Source organism: Pollicipes pollicipes, unplaced genomic scaffold (assembly GCF_011947565.3).
Source record: "Pollicipes pollicipes isolate AB1234 unplaced genomic scaffold, Ppol_2.1 Scaffold_7261;HRSCAF=8764_pilon_pilon_pilon, whole genome shotgun sequence".
Classification (NCBI taxonomy): domain Eukaryota; kingdom Metazoa; phylum Arthropoda; class Thecostraca; order Pollicipedomorpha; family Pollicipedidae; genus Pollicipes; species Pollicipes pollicipes.
The window spans coordinates 63,057,294-63,070,005 of NW_023597054.1; positions in this window are offsets into that span (position 1 = coordinate 63,057,294).

Consider the following 12,712-nt stretch of genomic DNA (forward strand, 5'->3'; position numbering starts at 1 on the left):
AAAACCCATGTGGGAAAATATCTTTGGGGTACGTTTTATCATTTTGCACTTCTCAGCCCTCCCGAAGCCCATGTTTGAAAACTATGATTGTCCAATGTACACGGTATACAACTTATATGGTGTAGCAATCACGTCAAGTAAAAGCCTTTGCAGCAGGAAGAATGTCCCGTATAAGTAACATCTGTGTAAGCTTTTGCGGTAGAAGTGTAACCTTGCGCATAACTGATGTCGTAGCACTCCTGCCGACAGGAGCCTTTGTCGTGGCACTGAAGTCGTGGCACCATTGGGACATCATTTCCAACGCTGTTTTCCCAACTGTTAGGGCGTGTCGAGTTCTTGGTACGGCCGCACGAATCAAGGCAACAACGGTCTTCACCCCTTTGATCTGACATCATATATCGCAAGTAAAATAAGATTACGCCTTATTAGTGGCTGGCTGATATAATTTTCCAAGAGTTATGGAATGCTGCCATTTGCCTTCTCGTATCATGTTTAGTTCACGGGATAATAGGGGGTCTTAAAGAGTGTTAATTTCACCACTTTAACACGAGATCCCCCGCTGGGCGAAGGTGAAAAAACTCCCGTACAGCAAAAGTTAATAGCCGACGAAAGTCATGGACGCACCGGCCGGCCAATACAATAGAAAACAAGTCATTCGTCGCAGTTTAGTTTTATTAAAGAACCTGCCGTTTTTTCTTGGCATCAGCCCACCTGAATTCGGGGAAAATTTGCGTACATATAGGGTAAGGTGGGGCAAGGGGCCCCGCCGAGGTAAAACGCCCGATCAAGATATCTTAGAATTTAAAAAGTTCCGGGGAAACACTTTCTGCTATGTTAAACAAACAAAATGGGATCAGCACGCTGGCAGGTAGCGACGAGCCTGGTGGATCGCGTTGGAGAGATAAGGGTAAAAATGTGTTTGCGAGTGTTTTTTTCTTTCTTCCATTTTTGGGTTCCAATGCCAAGCTAAGGCAATTGTTTATACCACACTACAGTTCAGAATCGTTAATACATATCTAGAGATCATAATTTGAACCCAAAATTGCTTTACTACTCGGTGTTGAATCCGTGTTGGTTCTCGTTCTTGGCGCCGCTTTCTATCCGAATGAGTGGTCGGGACAAAACGCCACAGTTGGTCGTGAGGTAATAAGCCCCACGGGGTGTCTCGCGCCATTTGTGCGTTTTAGTGACAATTTTCTGTTAAATCGGCTAGTGACTAGGTGACCATAGTTTAATCCGTGTAACTATTTTGGAACTTTTCAGCGACAGAATTTTGAGGAAATGCAATTGCAGGAAGATAATGATATTGACAGTTGATTCATCTCTTAAACTTAGAAATGTGATTAAAGTTAACAGCATATTGTTGTTTATATTGTAATTGTGCATTAAAAATGTCTTTTTGTTTCAGGCACAGTGCGGACATACAAGCAAAAAGCGCAGCGCATGAAATATGGCGAAATTGCCATTAGAAAATTTTGGGATGACCTCAAAAAAGGCTGGGTGTGCGGGAGGTGTCACGTAAATATGGTGCGCCACTTAGAACGCTCCGACGTCATCGCGACGGTGACGTGAAATGTCCGGGAGAGCGGCATCTTGGAAGGTACAACACAATTTCCCCTTCTGATGTGGAAATGGCTCTCAAAGAACACATTCTTGCGATGGGAAGTCACCTTTTTGGCTTGACTACCGTAGACGTACGGAAGCTGGCATTTCAGTTGGCTAAACGTATGAAATTCCCGCATCCGTTTCGAGATGGATCTGCCGAAAAAGAATGGCTATGCAGCTTTCTGAACCGCAACCTAGGCATCAGCCTTAGAAAGCCGCAAGGAACCAGCATCCATCGGGTGATTGGCTTCAACAAAGAAAGGTTTCAAAAAAGAAATGTTCAGGTTTTCGAGATCCATAAAGATCTTCTTGAAAAGTTCATATTCGAGAGCTGGCGGGTTTAGAATATGGACGAAACTGGTGTTACCACTGTTCAGACACCTTCAAAGGTTTTGGCCAAGTGTGGGAAAAATTGCGTCGGAGCGCTGGCTAGCGCGGAGAGAGGCGAACTTGTGTCAGTTGCTGCTGCCGCGGGACATTACATACCTCCGATGATCATCTGGCCGACAAAGCGTCTGCTGGACAAAGTCATGAATAAAACTCCTTCAGGGTCCATCGCTGGTACCAGCCATTCAGGATGGGCGGACGGTGAACTGTTTTTGAAGTGGCTGGTGCACTTTCAGCAGTGGCCGCAAAGCAGCATAAAAAAACCATTGCTGATCACACTGGATGAACACCAGTCCCACAAGTGTCTTCCTGCCATCCTCTACGCCAGGGAACACCACATACATATGCTGACCCTGTAACCGCATTCTTTGCACAAGATGCAACCTCTCGGCCGAACCGTCTTCAAGTCACTCAAAGCCGGCTACAACGTCGCGGCAGAGAACTACCTGCGGACGAGCCGAGGCAGAGGCGTCACCGTCTACGAGATTGGGCAGCTGATCGGCAAAGCGTTCAACCGGATGGCAACAGCCGAAAGAGCCATCAAGGGCTCCGAAGTGACCGGTCTTCGGCCGTTCGACCAAGACGTCTTCACAGAGGAATACTACGCACCATCGCAGCTGACGGATGAAGCGGGGCCCAGTGGATGTAGAACTGGCGGCGTTGGCCCCTACAGAGAAGCTGGCGCGGCGGGCAACGATGGTCCCAGCGGAGGAGCTGGCGCGGAGGGTGATATTGGTCACACCGGGGGGGCTGGCGAGATGGACGGCGCTGACCCCAGCGGAGGAGCTGGCGCGGAGGGTGATATTGGTCACACCGGATGGGCTGGCGAGATGGACGGCGCTGGCCCCAGCGGAGGAGCTGGCGCGGAGGGTGATATTGGTCACACCGGAGGGGCTGGCGAGGTGCAAGGCGCTGGCCCCAGCGGAGGAGCTGGCGCGGAGGGTGATATTGGTCACACCGGAGGGGCTGGCGAGATGGACGGCGCTGACCCCAGCGGAGGAGCTGGCGCGGAGGGTGATATTGGTCACACCGGAGGGGCTGGCGAGATGGACGGCGCTGGCCCCAGCGGAGGAGCTGACGCGGAGGGTGACATTGGTCACACCGGAGGGGCTGGCGAGATGGACGGCGCTGGCCTCAGCGGAGGAGCTGGCGCGGAGGATGACGCTGGTCGCGGCGGGAGAGCTGGCGCGGAGGGTAACGCAGGTAGCAGCGGGAGGACTGGTGCGGAGGGTAACGCTGGTCGCAGCGGGAGAGCTGGCGAGGTAAACGGCGCTGGTCCCAGCGGAGGAGCTCCAGCGAGCAGAGGGATTGCGTCTGCAAACCCAAGGCAGACAAAAGAAAACGCACCCGTAAAACGGAGAAGTCTGCAGTCTTAACTTTATCTCCGTCCAAAGAGAAGCTACTTGTAAGCCACCCCAAGAAAACAAAAGGCACTAAAACAAAGCCGGCGAAAAAGAAGTCAGTGCCGGACTCCGAGAAAGACGTGACATGCCTGATATGCTCAATGCGTTTCTTCTTCTCTGAGGAGGGCATTAAGTGTGGGAGCTGCAAAGGATGGGCTTGTGTTCCGCGCACTGATGCAGATGACACTCAGACGGTGTACATCTGCGACCACTGCCGTGAGTTGTTCTTACGTGGTAGTAACCCAGACACGCTACCGCATCAGCCACCGTTACTGTTCGCTTACCGTTCAGTGAAGGTATGCCTGAATAAACGTTGGTTGTTTTGATACTAATCTGTTTTGATGTTGAGGAAGGTGATATCTACAAGGTGGAAATACTTAGTTTAATAACTGTAGGCAGATACAAAATCTGTTTGAGCCCGGACATGAACTTTTGATGTTAGATGGGGTACTATTCCTGGTGAAATACTTTGCCCTAATACCCGGGGCTTCTTGCCCCATGGTCCGGGCTTCTTGTCCCACGCCCCGGGGCGTCTTGCCCCGGGGGTGGGGCAAGACGCCCCACTTGCGGGCTTGTCGAAAATCACTTCCGAGAAGCGTATGAAATGAAAAAGGGGAAGTGATCAGTAAAAATAGATCAGTAAAAACGTTCAAAGAATAATTCAAATAAATGCACTTGCAATGGTAGTAAGATAGGACAAAGGATATTCAGAAAAATGCACTTTCTGGGGCATCTTCCTCCCCCTTACCCTATGATGATCACTTTATTTCATTTTTGTGTGTCCTTAAAGAACTGCCTCCAATTTTGGAGTGCATTTGTTGTTTCGCCTGTTACAAAGCGTTAGGAAGCCAAGCTCTGGATACGATGTGTTAAGGCGTGGCATGGCATAGTTTGAATCGGCATGCCGATGGATAACTCTGCACCATGAGGCGGATACGCTGTAAAGTGTCTTGTCTATTGCAAGAAGCTTATGCTCTTTGGCATGCTCGTTAGCCATTGATTCCTGTGCTATGCAGTTTTCTGTAGCTTATATTAAGGTGGGCGTGTTGAGGTCTTAAAGACACAAGAATTAGTAGGTTATTTATTTGGTAAGACAACCAGCGAGTTGGGCCAAGTGTCCCTACGCTTCCGGCTTGCTTAAATTTTGTTCAGATTCACTCCGAGCTTGTGATTGGATGCATTTCTGGGATGAGTGCGGACGCTGGGCAGCACGAGCTGCGCAAGCCCTGACCCTAATATTCAATCGTAAAATTCCCGTCCAAAGGCAGAATTGTTGGCGAAAGCTTGACGTACCGCAAGTTTCGGCGCGGTCCGTCCTGCTCTCTGATGTCACCTGACCTTTATCGCAGCCACTGTCACCGGCCACAGACGATCGCAGTCAGAGTCAAAAAGCGAATACCCGAAGTGGCTCGAACCGATCCCACCGCGGTGGGTGAATCGGAGAGCAAGTTAGCCAATTGGGCCATTGGGATGGACGAATTTGGTAACATAGTCGTTGAGTGCACTCGTAAGGATATGACTGTGATGCAGTTCAGGACTCTTCATCTGTGATCTATGTAACGTACCTTTGCATTGTACACCGCAATAAATATGGATCGGAAATAAATGCAAGCATAGCTCCGTAACAGCCCTAGAAAACACGTCCTGAGAAGCAAAGCATATCGCCCCCCCAAGCAGTCAGAATGATGACGTTGCTATGCTGGATGTGGTCGTGAATTGTCCTATTGCCAAGGCGCTCCCCGACTTTAGGTTCGAGCCGTCGTGGCAGCATTTGACGCCTGCCTCACCGCGCCCACCCCGCCGTTAGACAGTCCGGAGCAGTCCAGTGACGTCACCGACCCGCCTGACGCCACCAGGACATGGGCGATCGCGTGACTCCAGGAGGTCGGGGGCGGTCTGATCCACGCGCGTGATTCCCACGAGCATTCATTCTTCTTGCTGACGTTAGTCCTAATCATAACTGCGACACGATTCCTGACACACGTGTCGCCAAATCCGGCGTACCCACGGGATTACTCACAGGCGCCTCGAGTGCAGAGCACGCACTCGGGCGCCGGCTGCAGTGCTGGCAGGGCCTGATGGGGCCATCGATCAGGGCCATAAGCGCCGCCGATCCGCTCGCCAGCCTGGTGGGAGGCCACTGGCCACTTCACCGCGCCATGCTGAGACATTGGACCCGGCTGTGCTCTGAGTACATTGCGATATGGGCTCCCAATGGGTTAAGCCGCAGGGAGAACGCCATGTGACGCTGGCGCTTGGCGTCAGCAGCAAGTGGCGCTTAAAGCCGGCACCACAGGGTTTCTCGCAACCCCTCAGCGCTTGCGTGTATGGCGTGGAGTGAGACGGGTCCCGCTGTTGCAGAAATTCACAGGTAACAAGTTCTAAGGACAGCTGCTTTCCCTACCTTCCTAACATGTTCTCCAAATTCTGCGGTCAAAACGTGAATGATCACGTTTATATTAGTTGCATGTCGCACGAGCACAGGTCTAAGTTGATGAACGAATGCAGTTGTGCACTGAATGTTTGTGTTTGAAGTGTGCAGTATTGGTCTTAGACCACATTGGGACGAAACTGTGACTTAGATGACTATGGCTTAGTGTATGACGGTCATTGCTAGAGGTAATGCGCTGCAGATGCCCATCTTCACGCCGTTTGTCGGTCTGTAGATTGCGTTCCCAAAACGCACTAAGCTACTGTGAAATATGGAGGTGGTGATGGTGCGCATTGAGCTGCGCGGACGACAGTGAGACGTATAACGCCCAGGTATTCCTCGTTTGGGCTTATTACATAATCTATGGCATAGTTCACTAGACCTACTCAAGATCAGCAAGCCATGCGTTTGTTTGGCACAATTGGTTATTTTGCCTCGGTCTTAGGTAAGTTGGCGCATACATTGGTGCATACATTTGAGGTACGGTGGGGTACATACGTTTGCCTCCGGTTGCATTGTGGCAAGGTAGGAGCAAAACTACATATGTCGTAATTAGAAACTGATGCAGTGAAGGTATGTGTAACATTTGTGTTCTGGATATTTATTTCGCTTTGCGTGGCTGGCAGTGGTCCTAAGTATCCCGATAATATGATAATTACTCGGACTGCATCAACATCATGCGGTCAGCATTTTTTTGTTGTTGTAATTTCTAACTGTTTTAAAACCCACGTTCTTGAACTCCCATGCCTGCACATTGAGCAAATATTTTAAGTGGCCGCTGACTGCGTAAAGGTGGAGCACCTGGGCAATCCTGTGCGTCTTAGTGTGGGGGGGGGGGGGGGGAGAGGGGGCGGAGCTCGAAAAGTGTGCATTACACATATTCTTATCTTTTTATTGGATATGTCTTTTGTGAAAAAATCTTAACCTTGGACTCTGAGTTCTGAACAGTTTTCAGTCATACATTTGTGATGGTTTTGAAGGAAAACGGAAGAGAAATGGCAAGACATTCTTTAGCGGTAGTTTGTGAAACCCATGATAGATTTCGAACAACTGACAGGGGAAACGTCACCAAAGTTACGAACATACAAAACTTGTGTTATTCTCCCGAATGCATTCTGTTTACGTCGACGTAGCTAGATGATGAGATTCACCAGCATACATTAACTGCTCCGACAAATCAGACCACATTTGGAGTGCCTTAAGTTGATGGCCGTGCACAAGTGGTGAGTGGGAGCCCTTGAAAAAGGTAGCTTACGAGTTATTCACCGTGAATATTGAATAACATCGTGAATAACCCAGAGGGTAAAGTGAGCTTTGGTGACGTGCAACCTGTTCCCTATTTGAAGACAAAGGCTCTTCACCTCTCCCTTTGTCACCTAGCTGTGATTCGGGCTTTGAATGGTCGCGGATGGGTGATTTCATGCTTGCATTCTTGGGGCACAAAATTAGATGCATATCGGGGTGCAGCAGCTTCGGCATGGCCAAAGGCGTGCGGGAAGGCGTTTTCTGGGGAGACCGACCGGTACCTTCCAGCCACATCTCTCGAATTTGAAAGAAAAGCTGGTTACGGGGCGTAATCAGTAGAGAAGAACGCACCCTGCACATTTACCAGGTCTCTCAGCTCAATATTTCAGGTATATGTTAGGCAGTTCAGTCTGGGCAGTTTCTTGTCGCGTCGTTGCAGGGGTACTGTTAAGAGCAAATCAAACCACTACGACGAATGGAAGTCAGGGAAATTACTTCAGATAAAAAAATGCCGATAACCTCAGAAAAGTTTTATGAATATGTGAATGATTTGAAAGATCATAACTTAGCATTGATACGGTTTAGTAAAATTGAGCTAACTATCTAAAAGGCATGGACGAATAATTTCACGCGCGCTGCTGTTTGGTCTCTCTGTTAAATATGAAGCATGGCTTCCTGATTATCTAATCAGCAACATAAAACATTTTATCTTCCTCACGTATGTCTGCTTCCTCAGCGCCTCAGTAGATCACCAAAATAAAATTGCAATGTTCCGTGGGGCGCGGGCTCCGGGGTTTCTATGACCAGTGCTTCAGAATGTCGTGAACAGCTTGGATCAAAATAATTATGGTTGAATTGATGTTTAGTCCTCCATTCCTGAAATAAGCAGATTACTGATTGAACATATATCCCTGCCGTGACCCAATTTTAAGCAGAACGTCAGCTGACATGATCAACGAGCATAGCTGCCACTGCATCATACTTACTTCTTACAAAGATCGCGACACAATTCAGTTTTTATTAGCAGCTTCCGACAGTGAAAACTTTCCAGAGTGCTATCATTTCCTTTGGACCATTTATTACCAAAGTGGTTCTCCCCGAAACGTGAGCTGGCCAAAGGAAAATGTAAACCAAACGTCAACTGGCAGGGACAAGGGACAGGTGCCGCATTTAAATAAACAAACATGTTCTATAGATATCATTATACTTAATTCTGACCTACACTATTGGTCAATGACATTTTTCTAAAATTAATATACCGCACTGTCTTAACTTTCTTGGTTTTCTTAGACTGGTTGTCTTAAAAAGGTTATTTCGAAAACGCCAGCTGGCGAATGTAAGCTTAAAGGGCTTGTGTTGTAGCTTATGTTCGGCTTTACTTGCTGTTTCTGCAGCCTTGCATGACCCCATATAACCGGCTTCCTGGCGTTTGCCGTCGGGACCGGCCGGGGATGCGGATGGATACGCCGGGCGCTCTCAGAACAGGCGACGATGACTGTCGTGCGACTGTCACCGCAGTTAGGTTTGGCAGTGAACATGCGTGTGCATTAACAGACGCTAAAAAAGCCATGTTGCGCGGACCCGTCTTGGAGGCACAAAACGCTGATACATTGCTGACTCAGAAATGTGTCAAATGAGCTAATGAGGAGTCAGTGATCCGCGCATAACAGAGTGCGCGTTTCTATGAGGTAGTTGTCGCACACCGTTATAAATGATCTTACAGTGACCTAGAGCATGCTATTGACAAGAGCGTCAGAGTTGTTTGGCACCGCTAAGCAAAAAGGCCTGACGTGGTGAGACCTCTGGGACCACACATATTTGCCACCAGCGATAGGGACTGCGTGATGCGGTCATATACTAACTATCGGAGGGAATGCGAGTTTTCCGCTTCCTGGGTCTGGTGCAAGATGAGAATCGGCCGACAGGTACGGGACATGACGAGGAGTGGTACTTTGACAACGAGATACGGTGAATTCATTGGACCGGGACTGACAGCTGACAACGGACCCAACACGGACGGCAATCAAATATAAATAAGAACTTAATGGTTCCGGAAATGCTGAAAAGAGACATTAACTAAGAAAAGAACCATTGAACCAATGCAATCAGGAATTTCAATTACAAGCCATGCACAAAAAGGTTAGATAGTAACTTGTTTGCTCAGTCACATATTCCTCAAACAAATTTTATAATGAACAGATCACACTGACAATTTGATATGAATGAGTGACACTCATATATGCTGCTATGGAAAACTTGGCTCTTATTCCTTCCAAACTATTAAAAATATATAATGATCTACAAATCTATCTTAAATAGCCGTCAATATAACATACCTATCAACTGTGAGCATGCATTGAGCAGCAGTATGTTTTGTTGATAGAAGGCACTCAACCGCTTTGAAATCAAAGCTCCTGTCTGAGCAAATCAAACAAAATAATTCCATAGCAACACTATAGTTTGTGCATGCCTAGTCCGTATCCAAATTTGAATTTAACATCATCTTCAACTTAAGTATGCTCTTTCAGCTGATCGATTTTCAGTTGTTTGCCAGAATATAGATTGTTGCACCTCAACATTTTATCCCCCCCCCCATTAATGTATATCAAAGAGGAGCCAGGGACCAAATGCAACTTCCTTACCCAATATTTAGTCACTTAATGTGAGTTAGGTACTCTTTGCATCCAGCGAAAAATTTGGGCATTAGGTAGGTATTATTGATTCGTGTCCTAGCTATTCTACTCCCACTCTCACAACCCATGCGCCAGTGGGACGTCAATAATGCATTTGAATGCCTATAATCCTTCCATAATGGTTTAGAAGGCCCAACATCCCACAGCAAGCCAGACAATTAACTTGGGTGAACATGCCACCAAAGACCGTTCATACATATCTTAAACGAAGATTTGGTAAGATTTAGAGTAGCTCGTGTAATTACCTTTTCAGCTCCTCTTGGCTATTCTTGATCAGTTATTCCATGTCAAGTGGATAGTATGTTTATCGGATGCCAAAGTGCCAGTGTTCATGACAGATGTCAGATGACGGACGACATGTCCCTACCTCTCGCACCACATTTGTTGAATATGGAAGGCAAGGCGATATAAAAGTGAAAAAATTCTAGGTTTGCACCTGAGAGACTCACGATGCATGATGCGCCACACCATTGGACTAATACGTAGCATCATTTAATAAAGTGTTTATTGTACACCTGTATGCGCGCTGAATACAAAAAAAGAAAGTGCCGCACAATTGTCCACAAGTAAGGAAAGTGAATTTTTAACTGTGTAAATGCTAATTCATGAAGCTGCGCGAGGCACTACTGATAATCAAAAAATATTTTGTCATTTTTACTTATTATCAATATTACACTTAACTGTGATTATCACAAATAAAAGAGACTGCAAATAAAATTATTGCATTATTATTTATGTTACAAATACTATTATTACAAGTAAAAGAGGGCTTTCGTACTTTGTTTCAGTATGAGCAAAAAAGGGATAGCAGCCATCCTGCATGTTGGCACTGGTATTTCAAATTGACACAACTTCTTCACTTTCCCTGGATGAAAGAGCAGGTAACGCATGAACTTGTCAGTTGACAGCCGCGCACGTGGGTTATAATTTTGACGCAATCGGTAATTTAGCAGGAAATAATGGCCGCAGATGAGGCTGGCACACCAGTTGGCGTGTCTGGGAACGGAAACACACATTAATTATCATGAAGAGGTGAGGTGGTCGTCATATTTACTCAGATGGCGTACTAGCTGAGCGTCCACTTGCGCTTGTGAAGTGGGTACCGCTGAAACTGTCCAGTGGCATGTGTAGATATGTTGTGCAAATCTTGAAATATGAAAATATTATATATTGTGCTTGCGCCGTTAGGTTCTTGCGACCATAAGCGATCGTAGCCTCTTTGATTAGGTGGCACCTGCTAATTATTGGACAAATGTAGCTGTGATATGATCAATACTTTGATGAGCCTTCTTTGGTTTGATGATGTATTCCCGACAATGTATTCAGCAATGCAATGTATTCCCGACAGGCAACAAGCTACGCCAAGTATCTTGGCTCTTACTGGTTTCTGGCCACTTATGGCACCTTTTGTGTAATAGAAATTAAGAGACAACTAAAATTTAACGTGCTCAAAGGAACCAAATTTGCTGTTAGATTTTACAAGCTGCGAAGTGTGGAAAAAATTGGCACAAGTTTGCTCCATAGTTTTCTGCTGAGTCAAACCGGATCGGATCGGATTGAGAAATCCGAGAAAAGCGGATCGGTGGGCGAATGGGATCTGGACTATCTGGGCTGGACCAGACCGAATCCTGAACATGTGATCAATGAAGCGTTCTACATCGTACATGTGTGAATGTAAATAAGAGTGCAGGTTAGGTCCATTTTCAGGAAAATTTGGCATTTGACCTGCTGTAATGGGGTCAATTATTGACCTAGCAACATCAAACTTACAAAAAATGCCGAGATCTCATCAAGACCAATGAACTGTTTTTTTTCTGTTAGGCTCTTCTTATATTTTAAATCTTGGATCTTCCGTGATTTGAAACGGCAGAGTGGTTGCACCGATTTCCCTATCAGTCCGCGGAATGAAAAATGGCGAATCAGGGCAATGGTCGAATCAAATGCAGCTCCAACGCGACGCATAAATTTCGAGGCGCATAATCACTGCATTACTGAAACATGTACCAAATTTGAGCACTCGATATTTTCCGCAAGGAGAGAAGTCCAACGCAAGAATGAGTACATATAGTCATATCATTTATGATATTGATAATTGTATTAACCACATCAACACTAACACTTTTACTTGTGATATTATATCACACTGCAGGAATGGCATGTGACTGAGGGCAACCTTTCTCCAACATCTTTTGTCTAGGTGTGTTCACAACTCCTGACTAGTCTGATTTGAGGCGATATTGTTTCTGTTGGTACTAATCACACTAAGCATCTGAAAAATGTAGAACAAGGTGGAAGCACGTAGTTAATTTTCCTGTCACATTTGATCACATGATCGAATGCTCCTTTATTATTCATTTGAATGTGAATATATCATCACGCGCCTGGCCGGGGGTCTGAGACAACGACGCCCGCCCAGCAGGGGGGTGGGGGGGGGGGGGGGGGACTTTCCACCGGGATCTTCTATTTTCAGACACCGTTTGAGAGAAAATATGCATTTTTTAAGGCCTGGTCAGGTCATTAAGAATGCCACCAGATATTTTCCTCAGGTCAAATGCAAGCTCACCAGAGATCACGAAAGGCCAAAAACAGTCGTTCCGACAGATGCAGTTAAAACCTAAGTGAACACATCAAGACGGATATGGGGTGCATAGAAATAATCGTTAAGACTGTGTTGACTTCATTCCGTCCATTTCTGTTCTCCCACATGGGTCAGGCTAGATCAGGTCACCGTTCAAAATTGATATACAAGTAGCCTACAATAACGATAGTTTTCACAATGCGCTTCTGATCAGGTTTACTTTATTGGGTGCAGATGTAGGGCAAAAGTATTCCAGACACAAAAATGCCACGTTGGGCTGACCCTAATCTGTGGCCATCTTTGGCCAACCTAGGCCCAATTCATAAATTATCCAATTAAAAAAATTGTAGCGCTAACCGAATCCATCTGA